Genomic DNA, 25,592 nt, shown 5'->3' with positions numbered 1-25,592 from the left:
AGAGGCAGCGGCACTGCCATCTTCATTAAAAATTACATTAAGCACCACTCTGTGAGCAACCCTTCAACTACTAACCATGAGGTCACAGGCGAGGAAGTAGTCACCAGCTATGCTGGCAAACTGAAAATCTACTCAGCTAATAACCCCCCCAAGAAAATCTCTACTACACTCAGACCTAAATGCCATCTTATGCGTCAGAGAGCCCACCATTACAGCCGGGAATCTGAACTCCAAGCACCCTGCGTGGATTTGCACAACCACCAACAAGAATGGTTGCATCCTTTCCAATTACTTAGGATCAAGCAACGCTGTTGTGGCAGGTCCCACCGAACCAACTCATCTCACACGTTTGGCACTGCTGACATCCTGCATATAGCTATCCTACAGGATATGAAACTTCAATACAGCATCATATCTATGGATGAACTATCATCCGATCACAACCCTATTCTACTACAGCTGGGAAAATAAGAATATCTGTCTCCTCCTTCTCACCCCTACATAGCATGGGAAAGACTCTCAGCAGCACTCAAGGATTATATTGGATCTGTTCCTCACATATGCAGAAAAGAAGAAGTAGAAACTGCAATTACAAATCTGACACACCAAATTAATTCTGCTATAACGGTAGCTACCTCCTACAAATCTGCGCGCAAGCCAGATCGTTTGCCTGAAGACATCATGAACTTGATCAGAGACAAAAACAGAGCTACGGAAAGATTTCCTAACACGTTTGTACCACAAGATAAAACAGCTCTAAACAGGTGAAATCGGCCAGTAAGAGATGCACTCAGAGCTCATAGAGACCAAGTATGGGAAGAAACGTTAGCCTCTATTTCACCTACTGATCACTCAATCTGAAGACTAGTGAAAAATATCAGAAACAAAACAGATCCCTTCCCCCAATATTCTCTGACCAGGGCCTTGCTCACACAGATTTAGACAAAGCAGAAATTATAGCAAACAATTTGGAGGAGAAATGCAAGGCTTCGTGTGAAAACCTTGACTTTGACCACATATTGTAAGATTCACAGCAAGGTCAGACACCCACTCAAACTTCCGCACACCAGCAGTGACCATATTGCACCAACATCAGCTGCTGAGATATATGACGTTATTACAAAATTAAAGAACAAAAAAGCTCCTGGGGCAGACGGCATTACTAATCGGGTGATCAAACTTCTGTCCCGAAAAGCAGTAGTCTACCTGATCATAATTATAAATGCAATCCTAAGTCTTAACTATTTTTTCCTTCCACCAGGAAGCTGGCCTATGTAATTCCTATACATAAGCCAGGTAAAGATCCTCAGCTGCCTCAAAATTATTGTCCAATCAGTCTCATCTCCAATCTAGGCAAGATTGCAGAGAAAGTCATTCTCGCACGTCTTCAAGCCTCAATGAATGAACTAGATATCCTTCCTAAAGAGCAATTCGGTTTTCGACAATACCATAGTACTACTCATCAAATCCACAGAATAGTGGAATACATTACTACCAGCTACAACTGGCGTCAATACAAGGGAGCTGTTTTTCTTTACCTATCCAAAGCATTTGACAAAATATGGCATTTTATATCAGCTGGTATCTCAATGAAATTGAAACATTTAGTTAGTTCATATCTGCAAAACAGGACAATGCAGGTCAAGATTAACGGCTCTACCTCACCTCAGCGACCCATCTTGGCCGGAGTGCCACAGGTATCACTAGTGGCTCCATTGCTGTTCTCTGTGTACGTCTGATATCCCGCTCAACCCAATATCACCCATCATGGCCCTGTATGCAGATGACACCGCATTATTAGACAGATCTCTCCGACCACATTTCGTTACTAGAAAACTTCAAGAAAACCTTCTAAAATTAGAAAGATGGTTCTCCAAATGGAGACTGCACGTAAATCCCCTAAAAAGTTCAGCTATTCTCTTCACGAAAATGTCGATATCTCCTGTAGGAGACATCTTATTATTCAACACCAAAATTCTCTGGTAGACGGAAACAAAATACCGAGGTGCCGTCCTCTACAAAAAACTAACTTTTAACCAACACATCAAGGCTGCATGTGCAAAGGCATCTAAAACCATCGCTCAGATCTACCCCGTAATAAACAGAAGCAGCAAGCTAAACATCAGAATCAAACTGCTTTTGTACCAGCTGACGATTCGTCCTATAGTTACTTATGCTTCTCCAGCCTGGAGCCACACCTCCACTACAAATATTATGAAATTGCAACGGGTTCAGAACAAGTGCTTGAGAATGATTCTAAACGCCCCATAGTTCGTCAGAAATCATCTACTTCACCGAGATACAAATATTCCTTATATCTTCTCCTTCCTACAAACTTTAGCTGCAAATTCTTCCTAAAGACGTCCACTCATCCCAATAATCTAGTTCAGCAAACTGTAGTCTATGAGCCTATGGATATATTTTAAACACAAAAGACCAAAATCCATTTTAACTTCCTTCAGTGATGTCTAATCTCCATGCCCATTCTGGGTGAGCAAACTGCTCATAATATTTTCCTTCACTGTGACCGTAACAGACAACAGAGAATATGAAAAGCTTTTCGCTTCACCCCTTAAGTCATAAATGTCAATTGTGAATTGTCAATTTTCTCAATTGGAATCAAGATGGCGGCATGCGTGTTAGTTTCGTGTATTATTGATGGTGAATTGCAAAATTGATTGATAACGTTTTTTAGTGATTTATGCTTTTGTGACGAGTATATGTTCACATGTATTGATCAAGCATTTCGATTACGAAAAGATTTTTGTAAGTTGCAAGTGAGTAAATACTTTAATTTCAATTTTTAGTTCCATCGGAAACCATATTCTAAACCTAACCATAGGGCTTTCTAAACTACATATCATACTGCTGAAAAACACCAGATTGTGTCTACGGGATTTGCTATGGCAAAACCTCTGAAGGAGACCATTTTTGAGAAGGTTTATAATGAATTCCTCAGATTAGGAAAACTACTGAGATATAGCTGGCCAGGAAAAGTTAAGCTTTTTGACTCATTCCCACCCTCTGCAGTCACAGACGATAACTCGCACGAAAGAAGTGAGGAGCTCATTACTCAGTTGCAGTCTCCCCTAGACTTTGAAGACGTACTTGTGCGCAAAAAGCGCAAAACCACTGACAAAGAACCTCCCATAGATTTTGGTATGGAAGAGGATACACCCAGTTCCAATCCCTTGACCGCCACGAAAGAGAGGGTTCCACCCATAATCCTCCGGGAAAAGAAAAGAGGAATACAATTAAGGTCCACCATGATAAACTCAGAGATACAGTATCTCTCGGCCAATCACACGGATGGTGTTATAAAAATTCTGCCAGCTACTGTATCAGACTACAGGAAACTAACCAAACTATCAGACACTACCATTATTCAGTACCACACCTGTTCTCTTAGTTTGGAGAAAAATCTGAAGGTAGTACTTCGGGGTGTCACGGAGGATATAACTACAGATGAAATTAAGGCTGACCCCACCACGAGGACCTGCCACCTATTAAGATCAGCAGAATGACTAGAGCGGACAAATCCTCTATGCCTCTGGTCTTAGTGGAAATCCACAAAGGTTATAACAACATCTATGATTTGACATCAGTCTGTGGACTCCGGATCACCCCAGAGCCACTCAGTAAAAGGGAATCTACTGGCTATTGCCATAGATGCCAGAAATTTGGCCATGCTCGACGTCTCTGCAAGGCAGAATACAAATGCCTGAAATGTGCTAAGAACCACCCCACTGACACCTCCAGAAAGCCGAAAACCACCTCGGCTAAATATTCAAACTGTGGTGGCCCACATCCACCAAACTACAAGGGATGTACTCAGCACCCAAAAAACAGAGGGATGGAGACAGCTAAACCGCCCTCTTCCTCTAGTATAAAAACACCTGAGGCCCCCACTCCATAACCTGAGACTCAGCAGCAACAGTCGGTGACCTTCAAAGACAGTGGAAGCCAAAGGCAAACAAGAAGTTATGCTGATGTGGCCAACACAAACAGTGTGGGCCACATCAGCATAAGTCATCAGAAGAGAATCTGACAACAGAACCTACTAACCTGACAGCTGTTATTATGGCCTCTCTAGCTAACATGCTACATGATTTCAGCCTGTCTACCCTTCACCAACTTCCACGAAAAGATTCCTACGTGAAACATAGGATATTCTCACAGCAATCATTAATGAATAAAAACAAACTCATTCCAGCCTCCCTTCAGATCACTGCATGGAATGATAATGGCCTGAGGAACAAAATTCTGGAGCTATAAGTTTTCACTTACAGATACCAGCCAGATATGGTGCTGATCAATGAAACACATCTTGGACCTTCAGACAGCCCCAAAATATGGGGCTATCTCATGTACAGAAACGATAGATCAAATTAAAGAGGTAGTGGTACTGCCATCTTCATTAAAAATTATATTAAGCATCATTCTGTGAACAACCCACCAACCACTAACCTTGAAATTACAGGCGTAGAGGTTTTCTCCAGCTTCGCTGGCAGATTCAAAATCTACTCAGCTTACAATCCACCCTTAAAACTCTACTGCACACTGATCTAAATGCCATTTTAGGAGTTAAAGTACCCATCATTGTTACTGAAGATTTAAACTCCAAACACCTATCTTGGAATTGTAGAACCACCAACAAGAATGGCTGCATCCTTACCAACTACATAGGATCAAACCATGCTGTTGTGGCTGAGCCTACCGAACGAACTCATCTCACTACGTATGGCACTGCTGACATCCTGGATATAGCTATCCTGCAAGACATTAAACTACAGTACAGCCTTAAATTACTAAACCAGCTGTCATCGGATCACAACCTAATTCTACTACAACTGGAAGAACGAGAATACCTGTCTCCTCCCTCTCACTCATGCATATCGTGGGACAGATGGTCTAAAGCACTTAAGGATCAAATTGGACCTGTCCCTCACACATGCTAAGAAGAAGAAGATGTGAAATCTGCAGTTACTAGCCTCATCCAACCCAACAAATTTAGTCTGCTACAACGGTTGCCATCTTCTACAAATCTGTCCCCAAGCCTGGTCGTTTGCCCATATGGACCTGATCAGAGAGAAGAACAGAGCTAGGAAGAGATTTCGTAACACTCGCGCACCTAAGGACAAAAAAGTTCTTAATAGATTGAACGGGGCAGTGAGAGATGCATTTAAAACTCATAGAAACCAAGTTTGGGATGAAAAGTTAGCCTCTATCTCAACTATTGATCACCTTATCTGGGGATTACTGAGAAGCATCAGAAATAAAAACAGATTTCCCCCCCCATAATCTCTAACCAGGGCCAGTTCACATAGATGCAGACAAAGCAGAAGCCATAGTAAAGAATCTAGAGGAGCAGTGCAAACCTACATATGACAACTCAGATTTCAATCACTTGTATAAAATCCACAGACAAGTCAGACACGTATTAAAACTCCCAGATACCAGTGTGGATCATTTTGCGCCCACATCACCTGCTGAAATATATGATATTATTAAAAAACTAAAGAACAATAAAGCTCCTGGACCAGACGGCATCTCAATCAGGATGATCAAACTACTGCCCCGCAAAGCTGTGGTGCCCTTAACTGTAATCATTAATGCCATCTGAAAGTTTCGCTATTTTCCTTCCATCTGAAAAAAGGCTGGCATAATCCCAATTCATAAACCAGGTAAGGACCCGCACCTCCTCCACATTTATCGTCCAATCAGTCTCATCTCCAATCTGGGTAAGGTTGCAGAGAAGATCATCCTCTCTCGACTTCAAGCCTCTGTAAACGAATTAGACATCATTCCTAAACAGCAGTTCGGCTTTCGGCAACACCGTAGTACCACCTTACAAATCTATAGAACTGTGGAATATATCACCACCAGCTTCAAATGGCAGCAGTGCACAGGAGCTGTTTTTCTAGACCTATCCAAAGCATTTGACAAAATATGGCATTTTGGACTGTTACACAAACTCATCTCAGCCGGTATCTCTCTGAAAATGGTACATTTAATCAGATCATATCTTCAAAATAGAACCATGCAAGTTAAAATCAACAGTACTACCTCATCTCAGCGCCATATCTTAGCCAGAGTACCAGAGGATCCCTACTGGCTCCATTGCTGTTCCCTATATACATGTCAGATGTCCCACACAACCCAATGTCATCCATCATGGCCCTACATGCAGATGACACAGCATTGTTAGCCAGATCTCTCTGACTACACCTCATTACCAGAAAGCTTCAAGAAAACCTCTTAAAGTTGGAGGGTTGGTTCTCCAAATGGAGATTGGAAGTCAATTCCCCACAAAAGCTCAGCCATTCTCTTCACAAAATGGCCAATGCCTCCTGCAGGAGACGTATTGCTGTTCAACACTAAAATTCCCTGGCAGACAGAAACAAAATACCTGGGTATAATGCCCGACAAAAAACTAACTTTCAACCAACACATCAAGTCTATGTGATCAAAGGCATCTAAAGCCATCGGTCAGATCTATCCACTGATTAATAGAAATCACAAGCTAAGCAACAGAAATCAAATTGCAACTATACTAGATGACGAGTCCTCCTATAATCACCTATTCCTCTCCTGCTTGGAGCCACACCGCTAATACTAACATTATCAAAATACGATTACAGAACAAGTGTTTGAGAATGATTCTGAATGCCCCATGGTATGTCAGAAACGATCAATTTCATCGAGACACAAATATTCCTTACATCTTCTCTTTCCTACAATCTGTAGCAACTAAGTTTTTTCTAAAGACGTCCATATACCTTAATGGTCTAGTTCAGCAAGCTGTAGCATACGAGGCAAACAGATATATTCAAATATAAAAGACCAAAAGCCATTTTAACTTTCTGTAGTGATGAATAATCTCCATGCCCATCCAGGGCGAGCAAACTGCTCATAAATTCTACCTTCACTGTAATCACAACAGATAGCAGGGATATGAAAAGCATCTTGCTTCACCCCTAAAGGCATATATGTCAATTGTCAATTTTCTCGATTTACATGGCGGACATCCCGCATAATCCGATGTCATCTATCATTGCCCTCTATTCCGATGATACAGCAATACTGGCCAGATCTCATAAACCGCATCTTGTTATTAATAAACTACAGGATGACCTGCTGAAATTGGAACACTGGTTCTCCATTTGGAGATTACAAGTAAACCCTCAAACAGGCAGAGCTCTGCTGTTCACAAAAAGTTCAATATCTCCCAATAGAAGATAGCTTTCTATTCAGCTAACGCCTTTTTATTCCCGTATACGGGAGTAGGCGAGGCCATTTAGCCCTGTCTAACTTTTGGAGACTGAGTGGGCAGTTCAATCTCCACTGATACCCAATCAGAGACAGATGGCCCAAGGCTATCACTAATTAAGCGGTATGCAGTGAAGAGAGACGGCTCAAATGTGCCGCCATCTCGTGGTCCCTAACCCTAACACAATATATTTAATGTCTGAAATAATGTGGGTTCTACGGTCGATTTTCTTGAGTTTACAGGACGAAAAACCCGAGTTTCTGGGAGGAAAAACCTGCTTGCCTGTGCCAGAGATCGACTAACTCGGGAACCGGTCGAAAAAAGGCTTAGAAAAATTTCCTCTAGTCGCCGACTAGACTCGAAACCAAGTCTTCCTTCGTGCGGCCAAGCGCGGTGGTGTGCAAACGCCACATCCACTGAGCTACACAGGCTCTTAGCTTTCTATTTAACATCAAAATTCCCTGGAAAAACAGAAGCCAAATATCTCGGTGTACTGCTAGATAGAAAACTAACCTTCAGCCCGCATACAAAATCCTCATGTGCAAATGCATCAAAAGTCATTGCTCAGCTCTATCATCTTATCAACAGGAACAGCAAACTGGACATTAAAATCAAATTTCTGCTCTACTTATGCATCCCCCCGCCTGGAGCTATACTTCAAGCTAAAATATCCTTAAATTGCAAAGACTGTTTAAGGATATTTCAGCTTGAAGACTGCTTAAGCATGATCTTAAATGCACCATGGTACATCAGAAATGTTCAACTTCATCGAGACATAAATGTCCTTTATATCTACTCTTTCCTGCAATCTCTAGCTGTAAAGTACTCCTCGAAACTGTCCTCACGTCCAAATGAATTAGTTCAACGAAACAAATTATGATGAATTGGAATTATGCAAATATAGACGACGTAAGGCCATCCTAGTTTCTTTTCAGGAACTATAACTTGCCCAACTCTGGTGAGCACATAGCTCATAAATTTCTCCCTACACAGTAACCTTATCAGATAGCAGGGATTAAAACATTATACTTCACCCTTAAAGACAGTAAAGTTCTAGTTCTAGATGCGGATAGATGTGTTTTATTTACTGTGCTTGAAACCGCACTCTTTTAGGCTGTACTACACAATTTACGAAGGTATTCCGTGAATTGCACTGGCTCTAACCCTGCCCGAATTCCTGCTATCTCCCCTATACATGAAATGTGTATGAGGTCAATGGCCGCGTAGGCTCCACTCGCGATTGATGACGAGTGGTGGATGTATGGTTTTAGGGAGATAGGAAATCCGAGTTGAGCCAAGCAGTTTCTGGGTCTCTTCCCACAACACTACAACACAACACAACACCGCTTCTCGATCTTTGCTAGTTGACTGTTCTCAGGGCTGCATTTATACTTTTTGAGGCCCTAGGCAAAACATCATAATGAGGTCCCAAAAGAACAAGTCTATTTCAGTTAATCAAATTCATACGTTTTTTTTTTTTAGTTTCTTGAAAATAAAAGTCGATATTTCCATAATAACGGAATACCTTCGTAATCTGGTCGACTATATATATATATAGTCGACTAGATTATATATATATATATATATATATATATATATATATATATATATATATATATATATATATATATATATATATATATATATATATATATATATATATATATATATATATAATCTAGTCGGTGACTAGAAGAAATTTTTCTAAGCCTCTTTTCGACCGGTTCCCAAGTTAGTCGATCTCTGGCATGGGCAAGCGGGTTTTTTCTCCAGAAAACTCAGGTTTTACATCCCCTAAACTCAAGAAAATCGACCGTAGAACCCACGTTATTTCAGACATTAAATACGAGTGTTAGGATTAGGGACCACGAGATGGCAGCACTTGTTGAGCCGTCTTTCTTCGCTGCGTGCTGCTTAATTAGTGACAGCCTTGGGCTGGCTATCTCTGATTGGCTGCCAGTGGAGATTGAACAGCCCACTCAGTCTCCAAAAGTTAGATAGGGCTAAACGGCCTTGTCTACTTCCTATAAGGGAATAAAAAGGCATTAGCTGATTTTTTTTATCAGTTCAAATTTAAATTAGAAAGAAAAATTAATAATAAAGTTTTTTTTCTGGCTTTGGTTTTAGCAAATATATCTAAAATAATATCATAAATAATCAAGTCTATTACATCTGCTTCAATGCATAATAACGACAGGTCACTTGTTTTATTTTGGTGCAAGTTGATTCTTAAATTTTTTTATTCGTTTCAACACTGAAAATAAGCGTTCTGCACTTGCATTTGAAATAGGCATCGTCAAAAATATTTTTAGAATTGTTTCCACGTTCTGAAAAGTAGATCTTAATCTATCGTTTATAAATTTTACTTATTTTAATTGAAAAATTTTCTTCTTTTATCATTATTAAAAATTGCTTAACTTCACTAATAAATTTTTATGAATCAATATAAGCCCCATAAGATTGTGAAATTTTGTTAATACTAGTCTTGTACTTGTCTTCTGCTATATCTTTCTTCAAAAAAAGATGCCAAACATATCTGTCTAAATAACTTTTTGCTCTTTCACTAATTTCCAAAATTAGCTTATCGCAAAGACATTAAAAGTATTAACAATGAAATTTTCTTTCCCATGTAATATAATCTCATAGTTAGATGGTGAAATTTCGTGAGATTTTTTTTTTCGTTTTTTCACTCTTTCCTTCTCATCTTTAAAGAAAACGTCTTGGTTTCGAATCTAGTCGGTGACTAGAAGAAATTTTTCTAAGCCTCTTTTCGACCAGTTATAAAACCAACTAAAGACTGTAACAAATTATCAGCTAAAAATAAATCCATATCTGGATCTTGTAGAGATTTATTAGTAGCATTTATTCGTTGTAAAATTTCGTCCCAATTGTTAAAATTGCTGTTTCTGAATTGTCAAAATGAATCAGCAATGATGAGCTCTAATTTAGAAATAGGTTTTTCATGAGGAGAAATGGATAGTTCAAGTAAGACCTTTTTAATTTGTTTATATCCACGGTTTACAAGCAATATACTGTCAGCTCCTGTGGACCACCTCGTTTTACTCAATTTTTGAACTGTTAAAGATTTTTTTTTTTTGTGTGTGTGTGTGTGTGTAAATGTTTAAGGAGTATACTCCATCTTCTTGTTGAAGATGAAAAGTAATTATATACGTTTTGAATAAAACAAAAATAATGCACTGCTTCCGGACAAGATTCCGCGACATAGTTGCCAATTTAATTTTAATGGATCAAAACTTCATCTGCATTCTATTTTTTATCCTATTTTTTTATCCTATTTTTTATCCGGCGAAGGGTAATAAATTATTATTTATTACCCTTCGCCGTTAATCCCTGAAAGGCGATTATAGAGCCGTTAACGGATGAACTGTGGTGGAATAACCTTTGACTTTACGTGTACTGTGTAACTTGGAATTTCCTTTATTGTCCTACGATATTAGATTTTTTTTTTGTTTTTGTTTTCCTGCACAATTATTTCCCCAAAATAAAAACGAATATCACATGTAAGAAAATAATAATCCTGAAATAACCAGAGATCAGCCTTTGCAATGAATCTATTTCGTAATCGTAAATTTGCTGCCTTTTATTCTTCAAATTAGTGTCACGAAACAAGACAACTTTATGTTCTTTCACTTTACTGACAATATAGAAGAATATTTTTTTCGCGAATTTTCAAATTTTTGTTTCATTTAAAATATTGTGTCAAATATTTTTATTTTTTAAATAACATTTATTGAAAATATGACATTTTGCTTCCTTTCCTTGCAAAATACCGTTTTATGGATCGTAACATTTCAATTTTAGGAACGATTTTTTTTTTTTTTTTTTTTTTTTTTTTTTTGTGAACAACAAATGATGTTAAACTGCATTACTCAGAATTTCCGATTGTGAGTCTTTTTAATAACAAAATTTATATCCAATGGTATTTTATCAGAGATTCTTCGCCTTTGTCTTTTGCTTAAAACTGCAACAGATTTTTTTTAAATTTTTTTTTTTTTTAGGATCCATATTACTATAATATCCAGTGTAACCACTGTAGACATGCTAAAATTACAACATGAAGGATATCCTATACGAAATAATTCAAAATTATGTCATTTTGAAGATTTTCTACTGCATCTACCTCCCTTCTCCTCTCGTCTCCTGGAACTTAATTACATAACTACTTTAAATTTCTACTGGTTTGAAAGCTTTCAGACAGTATTCAAAATTTCAGACAAATAAATAAAATAAAATAAAGCAATAATATTGTTGTGCCGTCGAAGCTTCTAATTCTGTATTATTTATTTGCAATCAGAAATCAGTTATTCAGCGGTCTGCTGAATAACTGATTTCAGTAGTGTTTTTTTTGTTATTTATTTATTTTTTAATTCTAAATATTACCATTTCTTCGAAATACTCCATAACAATCCTCTTAGATGAAGGAAAAGCTAAACTTAGATTACTCACACTGCTATTGAGAAAGATAAGAGAGAAAGTTACCCCAGAAAATGTCTTGTTTCGTTTTCCATTGTTGGTTACAGACATACTAACACAGAAATACTGACATATCTTTTACAGGCTGATCCAACAATTATACTAAAATGATTTCTTAATTTATAGTGATTAGTTTCATTTTTATTATCGAAAAAGTATAAATAATTTGATACAATTATCTTGAAAAAAAATATTTGAATTATTTAAAAGAAAAGGCGCTTATGTACAGTGGTATCTCGCTAATCCGAACTAATAAAACCGTGCTCGTTCGGATTAGCGAGTTCGGATTAGCGTTTTTTCCTCCAAGAGACAACAATAACTAGCGTTTAAGACAAAAATAATCAGATTCTAATGATACGTCAATTTAATTCTGTAAATAAATGAAGTAACTAATAGAAAAAAGCTACTGCACTGTAATGTAAAACTTAAAAAATAATACAGTACACAAGTTTATTTTAGTAAAAAAATTAGTTTATATGTACCTGTATTGTTGAGGATTCTGATTTAATAAATTTGTATAGTTCTGTACATAATTTAATTTGCGTAAAAAAATATCACTTTCTTGTAAACAACACAAAGAAAGTTTTTTATTTCTTTGTTAAAAAAAGTCACTGATTTTCTTTTGCTTCTTGGAAGCTAAACTTTTTCGAAGCTTCTCGGAGCTGCATTAGCAATAAAATTTTATGGAATGGCGTATCATTCTGCTTAGCCCATTCACATATTAAAACTGTCAACTGCCTCTTCATGTTTTACTTTTTTTTCTTCTTCGAGTTCTTTATCGTCATATTTATAATTTCATCATGTGATTTGATTTCGAATTCACTTTCGGTTCTACCTGCAATCCATTCCATAACATCTGTTTGTGAAATTTCAACATCTGGATTTATATTTTTAACCAAATTATGCACGTTTTGAATTTCCTTTTGTGTGTGTGTGTGTGTGTGTGTGTGTGTGTGTGTGTGTGTGTGTGTGTGTGTGTGTGTGTGTGTGTGTGTGTGTGTGTGTGTGTGTGTGTGTGTGTGTGTGTGTGTGTGTATCACCGTGGTTATCTTGGTAAATTCTAGAAGGCCCACAGTTTTTTCCATGATGCTCGAATTGTTTCAGGTTCGACGTCGGTTCCTGAGTTAGTCGATCTCTGGCACGGTCAAGCGGGTTTCTTCTCTCGGAAACTCGGGTTTTTCGTCCCGTAAACTCAAGAAAATCAACGGTAGAACCCACATTATTTCAGACATTAAATACGAATGTTAGGGTTAGGGACCACGAGAATGGCGGCACTTGTTGAGCCGTCTCTCTTCACTACGTGCCGCTTAATTGGTGATAGCCTTGGGCCAGCTATCTCTGATCGGGTACCAGTGGAGATTGAACTGCCCACTCAGTCTCCAAAAGTTAGATAGAGCTAAAAAAACGGCCTCGCCTACTCCCTATATACGGGAATAAAAAGGCGTCACCTGATTTTTTTTTTTTTTTTAATAATAGTACACAAAATAATAACATGCAATAAATAAAACTTTTTTTCTTTCAAACCGTAGTTCTGATTACTGGAGGATTCGGACAAAAGAGATTCGGATTAGCGAGATACCATTGTATTACATAATCATTTATGTTTTTTGGGGTGGGGGTTGGGGAGAAAGAGAGGGTTATAGACCTATTCCTTTCTGCTCGAGTAACAGTCTGTAAGCTAACGAAAATTATTGAGAAAGCTAGAAACGAACACGTCCAGTAGACGCACTAAATAGTCCATTACAATGGCGGAATACACATAGAAATTTATTTTATTTTATTATTATATTTTTCGCCTTTGTGATTGCTTTACAGATGTTCAAAACATTTTATTCTGATATTGCTTTTGTAGGATGAAACTGTTTTTTAAACATTAATTTTCCCCAATATTACATAATTTAATGATTTATACTTATCAGGAAATAATATAAATGAAAACACATACAAAATTTGCTAATTTATAATAATCACAATTTAATGTCGGTATCGGAATAATAAAAGTTCTCTGGTACAGTTACTTTGGAAAAATAACGAATTCAAACAAAAAAAAAAGAGAAAATGCACATATGTTATCTAGCAGATATTTTGTGTGTGTGTGTGTGTGTGTGTGTGTGTGTGGTGATAATTTTGGGAGGGGGGGGTAGCCATTAAACACGAATTAATTCTGTTATGAAAATTTTGGAAATAAAATTTCATTTTGATGCATGCACCTACACATGTTTCGAAAGATAAAGTGTAGGGAAAATAACTCTACTTCAAAACTTCCGCATAATATCGAAATTAGCCGAAAATATGTACATAATAGTTGACTTCATAACTGCCGTTTATTTCGATTTGTAGTGAGTGTTTAAGGGGAAACCAAGAAAGTTGAAATTCAAAAACCAACAGATTACGTTATAAAAATTATGCATTGCATGATATAATTCAAGATTTACGTATGATTCTCTATAAAGCAAAATTTAAAAGTGCGAACCTTCGCGCAATCTGTGAACTAACCTTCCGACTAAGTTTATGAATAAAATCCTTTCTTTTAGGCTTACACGGTGATCCGAATACATTTTGGAAAATTATGGAGAAAACTACCGTGTTTGAGTAAAACTTTAGTTTAATATAAACTAAAATCCACTTTCGACGTTTTGACTTTTATATCAAGGTCATCTTCTGGAGCATATGCACTATATACAGAAAACAAGCTAAACTACAATCTACATGATTTGTTAAAGTTACTGACCAACCGTTACAACAATTATTCACCCGACCTCTGGCGAAAAAAAAAAATCTGATCACGCTCTCAACATCTTACACCAAATCGACTGGTGTAAGGTGTTGAGAGACCATTCCATACCCGCTCTTTCCACCATACAAAAACCTAGTATGAAAGAAAATTTAAGGAAGCCGGCGAAATTCTGATAAACGACCCAAATATCAACAATAATGGCGGCACAAAAATTCCAAGAATCTGGATGGCACACATTCAGCCCACCTAATACGCAGTATCCAGCATACGTCAGGACTCTAGGCAACCTTCAGCCAGTATTGGAAAGCATTCCATACCAAGTGGTTCGAATGTATATGTATGATCATGGTGTTAATATATATATATATACATAGACTTGTTGTTCCCCATGTAATTTTACAACCAGTAGATAATATTAATAATAGGAGTCTAGTGTTGATGTATATTTTTATTTTTCATTTCTTATTTTATATATATATATATATATATATATATATATATATATATATATATATATATATATATATATTAACGTGACCAATTTTTTTACAATGAAAAGGAGGACGAAAAGATGAACAGCTAACTGTTTTTCATCTTCAGAATAATTAGCAGTTCGAAAAAAATAGGTTACTTTGCTACTGGAAGCTGATGCATCTAATGATTGCTTATGTTTGTTGGTGTTCAAGTGTTTCGTTATAGCTGCTCTGCCTCCAACTGCAATACAAAATTCTCCTCTACAAATTTTGCAGAAAACAATGTTGTCTCTCTTTGATATGAGGAGTGGAAATTCCTTTTTCAATTGATCGTTGAAATGGCATTTCCTCTTTCTTGATTTTTCCATCCCTTAAATGAAATTAAAAATTAAAAATAAAATATAGAGCCACACGAACGATGCAAGCACATGATGAATAAATAAAATTAATAATTAAAACTAAAACTTTAATAACAAAAGCAATAAAACTTTACTTAATCTATATTTAAATTATTTTACACTTGTGGTGAAAACAGGGTTGTATAAAATTGAATTAATGAATTAATAAAACGTGAATTGTACTTACCTAAGTATAATATTCACTGAGAAAGAAATAATTTCGTATTTCCGTTAGAAATAAACACGAAGTACAATATAAATATAAAGTAAACAAAGTGAAGTGCGCAATGATGCGAGACAAGGGCGAGACACGTGAAGTTCTCCTATGTCCTGCGCATGCGTTTCATAATCGCGTCTTTCCGAACTGAACCGTCACATGACGCGTAACAGTTCGGCGCGGCATCTCTGAATACAGAGATTAACAGATTAGTTTTAAAATATCGAAAAGGAGGACAAGTAGGAGGACACTTTTCGAGAAAGGACAGAACCTACAAAAGAAGGACTGTCCTCCCTAAAGGAGGGCGATTGGTCACCTTAATATATATATAATATATATTTTATATAATATATATATATATATATATATATATATATATATTTTTTTTTTTTTTTTTTTTTTCGCTAGAGGTCAGGCCAATAATTTTTGTCACGGTTGGTCAGTAACTTTAACAAACCATGTAGATTGTAATGTAGCTTGTTTTCTGTATATAGTGCAGTGCATATGCTCCAGAAGATGATCTTGATATAAAGGGCGAAACGTCGAAGGTGGATTTTAGTTTCTATTAAACTGAATTTTTACTCAAACACGGTAGTTGTCTCCATAATTTTCCAAAATGTATTATGAATAAAAAAGAAAACTTAATTAGGAACAGATGGAGGCTGTATTCATTTTTAGATTCGGATTTTCATGAATTTATAAAATAATTTATTGACAAAAATAATTTATTTTTGTCAAACAATTATCTTCAGTCAAGTTCTGGGAGAATTTTAAAATGTATTGGCGATTAAAATAATTAGCAAAAAAATGGATAGTCACATTGATCTTCCATAGTGATACAATATGAAGTGAAGAAAGTACGAAAGGATTTCTTATTTTGCGCTGGCATTAGAAACTATAATTATACGATAAAAACAAGCAGCAAAAAATTAATATAACTCACAGATATTTAGTCTGATATAACTGAGATTCCGGTTACCGAGCAAACGGCAAGCAACTGCGTTTCTTGCTGTAGGTAACTGAACGTAGCTACTATGTACGCCAGGTAATCTAGTTATGTGTTCTTTACAGCGTGAAGGATTTTTGCCCCTTCTAATGGACATGAGGGTCAAACTACACTTCTTATCCATGTTCTTTCAGCAGGTGGACAGAATATTATCCAGGTTTGCTGGACGTGTATATACGTCCAGCAAAGAAATGGTACGCTTACATACATGAATTTTATGGAATACAAGTGTTCCTGTTAGTCTTATATTCTAAGAAAAGAACAATGTATTTCAAATGGAAGCGGGAGGCCTCACAAATTTTTCAGCAGCCTCTACTTTTTATATTATGAATTTAATATTTAAAAATAAGTATTTTATTTTGCAACTATAACTGTGCTGTTTTTTTACTGTTCTTTGTGAGGAGTAAGATTTTAAAATGTGGCCCCCATAGAGAGCGAGGCTTCCAGCTTGCGCCTAATGGTAAATGCGGCCCATCACTACTAACTGTTCCAGTCAACAGGATTGTGCTGGCAGGTCCTTAGGCCTTCGGAAATATAATTGTAGGATCACCGTCCTACTTTGTTACCAAGTTCTTCACAGCCTTCAAATAACTCCAGGAGATGTCCCATTGGCATGGAGATCATCAAGGAACAGATCCGGATTCTAAAGAAGGAAGAGTCACTAGGAGTGCTAAAGTTCATCATGACAAAGTTTGAGACTGACTGGCCGGGTTATTTAAACCTCTACGCCCAAACAAACGATCCAGAAGGAGAGGATGAGGAATCTCAAGGGAATTCATTACTGTTCAGAAACACCTCACCATAACAACTCACAAGAGGAGCATTGAAACAAACGGCAAAGAACACCAGATCTTATGGAGGAGGACTCACTGACACAGGACGTCCAAAAAATTTGGAGAAGGTCCCCCCCCCTTACATATTACTGGATAAAGAGAAATGGACTCCTGTCACATCAGTCCTCAGGGAACGCAACATCACATAATCCTGGGCAAAAAACTCAGATGAAGGAGTCCAAATCCAGCCAGCTACTGTCACTGACTACAGGCAGATGACAAGGCTAATGGACAACAAAAATCTTCCCTACCATACCTTTGCTTTACCAAACGAAAAGACCCTAAAGGTGGTGATACGCGGTGTCACAGAAGGAATCACCCCCAAAGAAATCTCCGCTGAACTAAGCAACCAGAGTCTGACCCCAATCAAAGTTAGCAGGTTGCTTAGGTCTGACAAAAGGCCATGATTTAGTACTTGTAGGGATGGATAACACTGAGAAGAAGATATATGAACTGACTACTATTTGTGGCCTCAGAATTACTAAGGAACCTCTAAGAAAGAGAGCGTCAGGAGAACAGTGCCACAGATGTCACCGGTTTGGGCACGCCCAAAAACTATACCGGGCCTACTTCAGGTGCTTAAAAGGTGGCGAAGGCCACCAAACCATCAGATGCACCAAGCCAAAATCTACGCTGCCTAAGTGTGCAAATTGAGGACGTCTCCATTCCCTCAAGGGTATGTAGCACACCCAAAGAACCGCTGGTCAGCAAAAGTCGCCCATCCAATGCCCAGCAGTGACACTTAGGCAACCGTGCAGACGCCATCCAGTCCAAACTGCCTCCACTTTGACAACTCAGGAAGGAAAACCACCTGGAACCAGGACCAAAACATACGCCGAGGTTGCACGAGCCAAGGGTATTTCCTCCAAAGAACTCACACGCTCCAACCTAACATCACTACTAACTGCCTCACTGGCTACCATGCTTCAGGAGTTCAGAAAAACAAATCCTAAGCCATCCTCCACGAAGAAATTCCTGTTAGGTACCCATTCAGTTTTGGCAGCCCTCACTCATGAATAAAAGGAAACATAAGCCTAACTCCGTTATTATGACTGCGTGGAACGCAAATGGACTGAGCAGCAAAATCCTGGAAATGCAAGAGTTCACTCACATATACAATCCTGATATAAACTTAGTGAATGAAACACATCTCAGGCCAGCTAATAACACTAAACAGACAGACTCACAACCAGTGGAGGAGGTACAGCCGTATACATTAAAAACTATCTAAGCCACAACGTCCTGACTAATCTGCTAACCAAGAACCCAGAGATAACAGGTATTGAAGTTCACACAAACAATGCTGGCAGTATCAAAATCTATGCTGTATACACTCCACCCAGCATTCCATTACTGGTATCTGACTAGTGAACCATTCTCGGTTCCACAGACTCCATCATCATGGTTGGAGACTTTAATGCCAAACATACAACTTGGTTCAGATCCACAATCAATGACAAAGGTCGTATTCTAAATCATTACTCAACGTGAAACTCTATTGTTATAGCCGGACCCACAGAGCCCACCCATCACAACCCCGCTGGAAGCTCAGATGTACTCGACATCGCCATTCTCAGAAACATCGCATACCAGTATCGGCTAGAAACGTTAAACGAGTTATCTTCTGATCACAACGCCATTCTGCTTAAGCTAGGTACATAAGAGCAATTCTCATCTCTGCACTCCTTTATATCTTGGGACACGCTCTCCAGAACTCTCTCAGATCATATCGGCCCAGTACCTATTATCCACAATAAAGAGAAAATAGACATAGCCTTAAACAACCTCACCAGTCAAATCAAAAAAGCAATAGCATCAGTTACCCAAACCACAGTCTTTCACCATAGCGGTCGGATCCCTGAGGAAATCATGGACCTAATCTGATTAAAAATACAAAGCCAGAAAGAGGTACCATAATACAAGAGCCCCCACAAGATAAAACAACTGAATAATTTAAATAGACAAGTTCGTGAAGCTCTGAAAAAACATCGAAACCCAGATTGGGAAGCCATACTGACTAATCTAAACCCAGAGGACAACTCCATCTGGAAATTCTTGAGAATCCTCCACACTAAATGCCAACATATATTCCCAATACAGACCAAGAAAGGAATTGTTCACAGAGATAAAGAAGAAGCCGAAGCTCTAATTGACATTTTGGAAACTCAATGTAACCCCTCTTATGAAAATCTGAATATCAATCTTATCTACAAGATTCACCGTCGAGTCAATCAGGTCTTAAGACAACAAATGGATAAACTCAGAACCTATTACACCCACTTCTCCAGCAGTGGAGAAGTGGGTGTGATAGGTTCTGAGCAACTGAACAATATCTGAACAACAAGAAGGCTCCAGGTCCAGATGGAATCACAAACAGAATAATGAAACTACTCCCCAGATAAGCCATTGCTCATCTAGTCAACATAATCAATGTCATCCTCAGATTCAAACATTTTCCCATAACTTGGAAGACGGCGTATATCACGCCAATCAAAAAGATTGGAGAAAAAACTCTCAACTCCACGAAAGCTAGACAGACCTAGTCTTCTATCTAGCCTTGGAAAGGTTGAGGCAAAAGTCGTCCTTACAGGCTTCAATCAGCAACGGGTAAATTAGGTATTATTCCAAATGACCAGTTCTGATTCAGAAAACACCATAGCACTGTACATCAAATAGACCGAGTGGTCGAATATATCACGAAAGCGTTCAACTGGAATCTCCATACAGCTGCGATGTTTATTCATGCTGCGAAACTCTCCACTCAAAGAACTTCCTTCTCAGACAACAGGAAATATGAAAAGCATATGTGCTTCACCCACTAAACTAGTAACGTTCTGCGTTCTGCCAAACATTCAATCTGGAACAGTAGAAACTCAAACATCAACAGCAGAGAACTCAATTTATATACTGCTACAAGAAATATGACAGTAATAGGACCCACAGAACCTACTCACTACGGAACAACCGGCCGTCAAGATGTCCTTGATATAGCAATACTCAAAAACATAGCACATGACTAGCAAATTCAAGCAATTAATGACTTGAGTTCTGTCACACCCCCATCATATTGCAAGAAGACACCATACAAGATCTAACTGAAAACACCACCACCTTTACTAATTGGAAACAACTCCCCTGAGCCATCCAGGAAAACTTCGGTCCAGTTGTTTGACACAGGATATTACCATACTTCAGAATATTAAATATCAGTACAGCCTCAGAACATTAAATGAACTATCGTCAGACCATAATCCCATTCTTCATCTAGGAAAACAAGAACGACTGTCTCCCCACCCACTCTTTCATGGCTTGGAAAAAATTATCTAACGATAAAAGGTCCTGTTACTTGTATTAGATTAAAGGAAGAAGTTCACATAGCAATAAAAATTCTCACAAATCATATAAATAAATCTATAGCAGCAGCCCTCAAGCGCAACTCGTCTTCCAGAAGATATCATGAATTTAATGAGAGAAGAAAACAAAGCAAGGAATATCATAACACTCGCTCTCCTCAACAATGGGAAATAAGTTAACATCTATCATTCCTACTGATCACTCCATCAGGAAACTCCTAAAAAATTTCAGAAACAATAGTAGATCTCTTTTCCCCTCTTCAATCAGATCTGTGCCTTGTACACAGGATGCTGAAAAAGCAGAAGCCATAGCAAGGAATTTAGAAAACCAGTGTAAACCAGCATATGAGAACTTAAACATCAACCGTATATACAGAATTAATCGCCATGTCAGATGCACACTAAAACAGTTTGACAATAATTCCAGCTTGATCACACATACTTCACTAGTGGAAATAATTGACATCATAAAGCACCTAAAGAATAGAAAAAAGATCCAGATCCTGATAGCATCACAAACAATGTAGTGCATAGCCTCACATTTTGTTATTTTTGTTCTGTATATTATTTTATATTTAAGTTTTATTTTTTTATCACATGTATAACATACTTTTGTTTTGTGTCATGCTTATTCCTAATTACCTAAGAACAGTTACATAAGAATAACTACATTCTATGTTACATTCACTTTTGTACAATTGATTACTTATTCCATGTGTTTTACTATTATTAATAACATACTTTTTAATCCTTGTAACACATATGAAGGCACCATCAGTGATACCCAATTCGGCTTTAGAAACGGTTTGGGAAGAACAAGAGAGGCTCTTTTCTATTCTCAAATCTTATTCCAAAAATATATTGACCAAAACAAGGAAATATTCATTTGCTTCATCGACTTCGAGAAATCATTTCACAAAGTCCAACATGCTAAAATGATTGCACTATTAAAAAAAAATTAGATTAGTTGGCAAAGACATCAGGATCACTGAAAACTTATATTGGAACCAAGAGGTACCTGTTCAAGTTGATGACATTATTACCGACTCCATTAACATCAAACGAGGAGCAAGGCAAGGATGTGGGCTGTCACCTCTTCTTTTTAACGTATACTCAGAAGCCATATTTTAAAAAATCTTAAAAGGAAGAATGGAAGGGATTAATGTTAATGGTGAAATCATCAGTAACATCCGATATGCTGATGACACATCTCTCCTGGCTGACAATATTCAGGATCTTCAAAATCTTCTGGAACTAGTGAATGAAGGGAATGAAAAAATAGGATTAAAATAAATATCACCAAAACTAAATTCATCGTCATAAGCAAAAAACCAATTCTTAATTCAGCACTTGCTTTAAATGGGAAATAAATCAAAAGAGTGGCAAAGTTTAAATATCTTGGATGCTGGGGAAATGAAGATTGCAATCCAGAAGTGGAAATAAAAGTAAGAATTGAAATGACAAGAAAAAATTTTCTCTTGATGAAATCAACACAGTGTAACCGTAGTTTAAATTTAGAGCTCATGTTAAATGCATGGTTAAATGCTATGTATGGTCTGAATTGCTGTGCGGTGGAAACTTGGACCTTGAAGACAAAATCAATAAAAAGACCTGAAGCCTTTGAGAAGTGGTTATACAGACGAATGTTAAAAATCCCATGGAGAGCAAAAACATCCAATCAGGAAGTACTGGAACAAATGGGGAAATCACATGAACTTTTAGATACCATAAAAAGAAGGAAAACTGCATATCTTGGTCACCTACTTCGTAATGAAAAATATAAGATACTTCAATTGATTATAAAAGGGAAGATAAATGGAAGAAGAGGACAAGGAAGACGAAGAAAATCTTGGGTGGCAGACATCAAACAGTGGACTGGCATGAGCTCTGAGAGACTGCTCAGAGTAGCTGAGGATCACTCAAAATTTGCCAAGGTGGTCGCCAACCTCCGATAGAAGATGGCACTCAAAGAAGAAGAAGCACATTCTTAATTACACATTTTTGTATATTATTAAAGTTCACTTAGTAATAAAAATTTATTCCTGTCCAGCTATCTAGATGATTGATGGACCTGGTCAGTTTGATGGAGAGTGAACTTCTAAGGATCCCTGCTTTCATCTTTTAACTAAGGATAGAGTTCCGCATTGCATCTTGAAAGTATTAATAGAACTTTGAAGGATATTTTCACCTCCTTTTCTTTCATGCATGTTGTCACAATTATGACTGTACTCTACTAAACTTCTTTTTTAGCCAAAATAGTATAGTAGTACGTTTTCATTGATTATTAAAATCTTATATATTGAAACGAAATGCGTCTTCGAAATGGAGTTCACGAAGTTGTTTGATAGTTCGTCAAGATGGTTAAAAAAAAAAAAAAAAAAAAAACTCTTCTCTACGAACTACCTTCTGACGGAGTTAAACCGGTGATGAGACCAACAGGAAAGGTTTAAATTCGTGAAGAAATCTTTCCTGCCTTTTTCAAGAAAATAATGCGAAAAACAAATAAAATAATTACGCACGCGTGATTTAATCCCTACAGATTTTCATTATAAATGGTTCGATGCATTAAGCCTAACGGCACAGAAATGGGTAAAATTAGCATTATTTACGTAGCGCCCATTTGCCTTAAAACAGATGATGTATGATAATGACGCTACAGATTTAAAACATTATTTTTTTTTTTTTACATCGGTGATTAACGACAACCGAGTCGCATTAGCAGTCTGTAATTTAAGGGCTAAGCCTCTGATGTATATGTGAAGAAAGATGGTGTTAAATATCCCTACATGGAAATCAGTCCCCCGTAGTTCCAGGAACATTCTAATAATGAGCGAATAGCGTGTTGTTACTATTCTCTAAGTAACTATGTTGTTTGTAAACACAAATGTGTGTATCAACGGACAGAGAGAGGGCGCTAGCCACAAAGTAATAGACACGATCTTTTAATTTACAAGACAGATATTAATGTGATTAATTGTGTTTTGTTTATATGAAATGCAAATTAGACAAGCAGGTAAAATAGATGTTAAGTGCTTTTTGAGTATTTTGCTAGTTTTAATATTTAATTAAATTTCCAGGATTTTAATTTTGACATTAAAAACAACCGGAAAGTTAATTTAAAGAATAAAACTAAATGCCAAAATTGGCAAATAATATAAAAAAGTGTTTTGCATATATTTTGTTTTCTTTTTTTTTTTGCATTCAATAGTCATAAGAAATTGCTGTGATTAGGAAATTTTCCGAGTTCCAATTGTCTACCATAGAGCCTCCGTAGGTCGGTCTGTATCAACAAGGTCCTTTGGTCGAGAATACTGAGGTGCTTATGCTGCAAGCAAACCATCTCATTAATACATAACACTTTATCAGATCGAGAAGACCATTTAGTTAGTATTAACCACCCTATCGTAACAGTAATAAGAATGTTATTAGTACCTGTATGGGGTTTACGACCGCTTATCGTGAGAGGAGACCCAAAATGTCTATCACACCGAACGTCAAACTAATTCACACTCTTTGCACTCAAAGTAAACACGGGCAATGTATTGCAACCACTCCAGGTTAAAAAGAAAAGGGGAAAAATCCACACTCTTTTATTCATCACTTCCTTGGGTGAGCACGAATGATTTTCAATCCTTATAAATACCTCTCAACAACTAAGACAAATCTATCTACTAAACGTTTGAAGATGTCTTCAATCTATCATCATAGCTTTTCATCATAGCTTTCAAAATCCTAAAATAATTTTTTGTAACCTATGTATCTTCTAGTTCCTTCCTTCTAAATCTTGAGGATCAAATCTGAACAAAATAGTTCAGATCTGGTCTATCAGGTCGTCAAGCTAGGTTTATGACTATGGTTCAAATTTTATTTACGTGCATTATCTATAATAATATTAAATAATGTAGGCCAAAGTCACGTTATCTCTATTCCCTATTGTAATTGGATGGTATGTTTCATTACCTTCCCAGTTTTTGTTAGACTACAGTTACTTCTTATGTACTCCTTCCATATCTCTAAATTAAAAATTGCGCTGAATTATCTTTTTTAACCCCCCAACTCCCCAACTGATTTAGCCAGACGGCGAGCTAAATCTGGATACGAAGCTCTAAAACCCATTGAATAACATGGATAAGAAGTGCAATTTGGTGTCACTATTTCATCCACATTGGCCGGTAGGGTTGTCAATACTCGTTTTATCAAAATATTTTCAAAACAACAAATTACATGATTATTAAAGAACACACTGGCAAGCAGGGATAAGAAAGTTATTGTTCCATTTTGTAAGGTATTAATAAGACTGTATGTGGACTATTGCGCACAGATCTGGTCGCCTGGATTTTTTGGTGATGAAGAAATAGTGGAGAAGAGCCAGAAGCAAGTTGCAAAGATTGTTGCAGGTCTTTGGAATGTTTCCTACGAGGAAAGATTGAAGCTCTGCGGGCTCCAAAAACTAGATGATAGACGAGAGAAGAGATATGAAGTAGGTATTTAAATTATTAAATGGATTTTATAGGATTGATAGTGATGACTTTTTTCTGAACAGTGCAAGAAGGGAGAGAACGAAGGAAATCATTCTTGGAGATTGTGTAAGAGTGTGGTATAATTCAAAATTACTTAAAAATAAAATATATTCTTCTTGTTTTGTTTCATGAAAAAATATTGTTTATTACCGATAAAATTATACAGTTTAGTATAATTCAAAATTACTTAAAAATAAAATCCATTATCATAACCCCAATAATGTTCTAAAATAAAAACTATAACAAATATTATGTCTTTAATTATAATGTCCAAATAATTAAATAGACGGA

Source organism: Typopeltis vanoorti, chromosome 8 (assembly GCF_054136105.1).
Source record: "Typopeltis vanoorti isolate ZY-2024b chromosome 8, IOZ_Tvanoo_1.0, whole genome shotgun sequence".
NCBI lineage: Eukaryota > Metazoa > Arthropoda > Arachnida > Uropygi > Thelyphonidae > Typopeltis > Typopeltis vanoorti.
The sequence above is the reverse complement of the archived record's forward strand: the minus strand, read 5'-3'. Positions refer to the sequence as shown.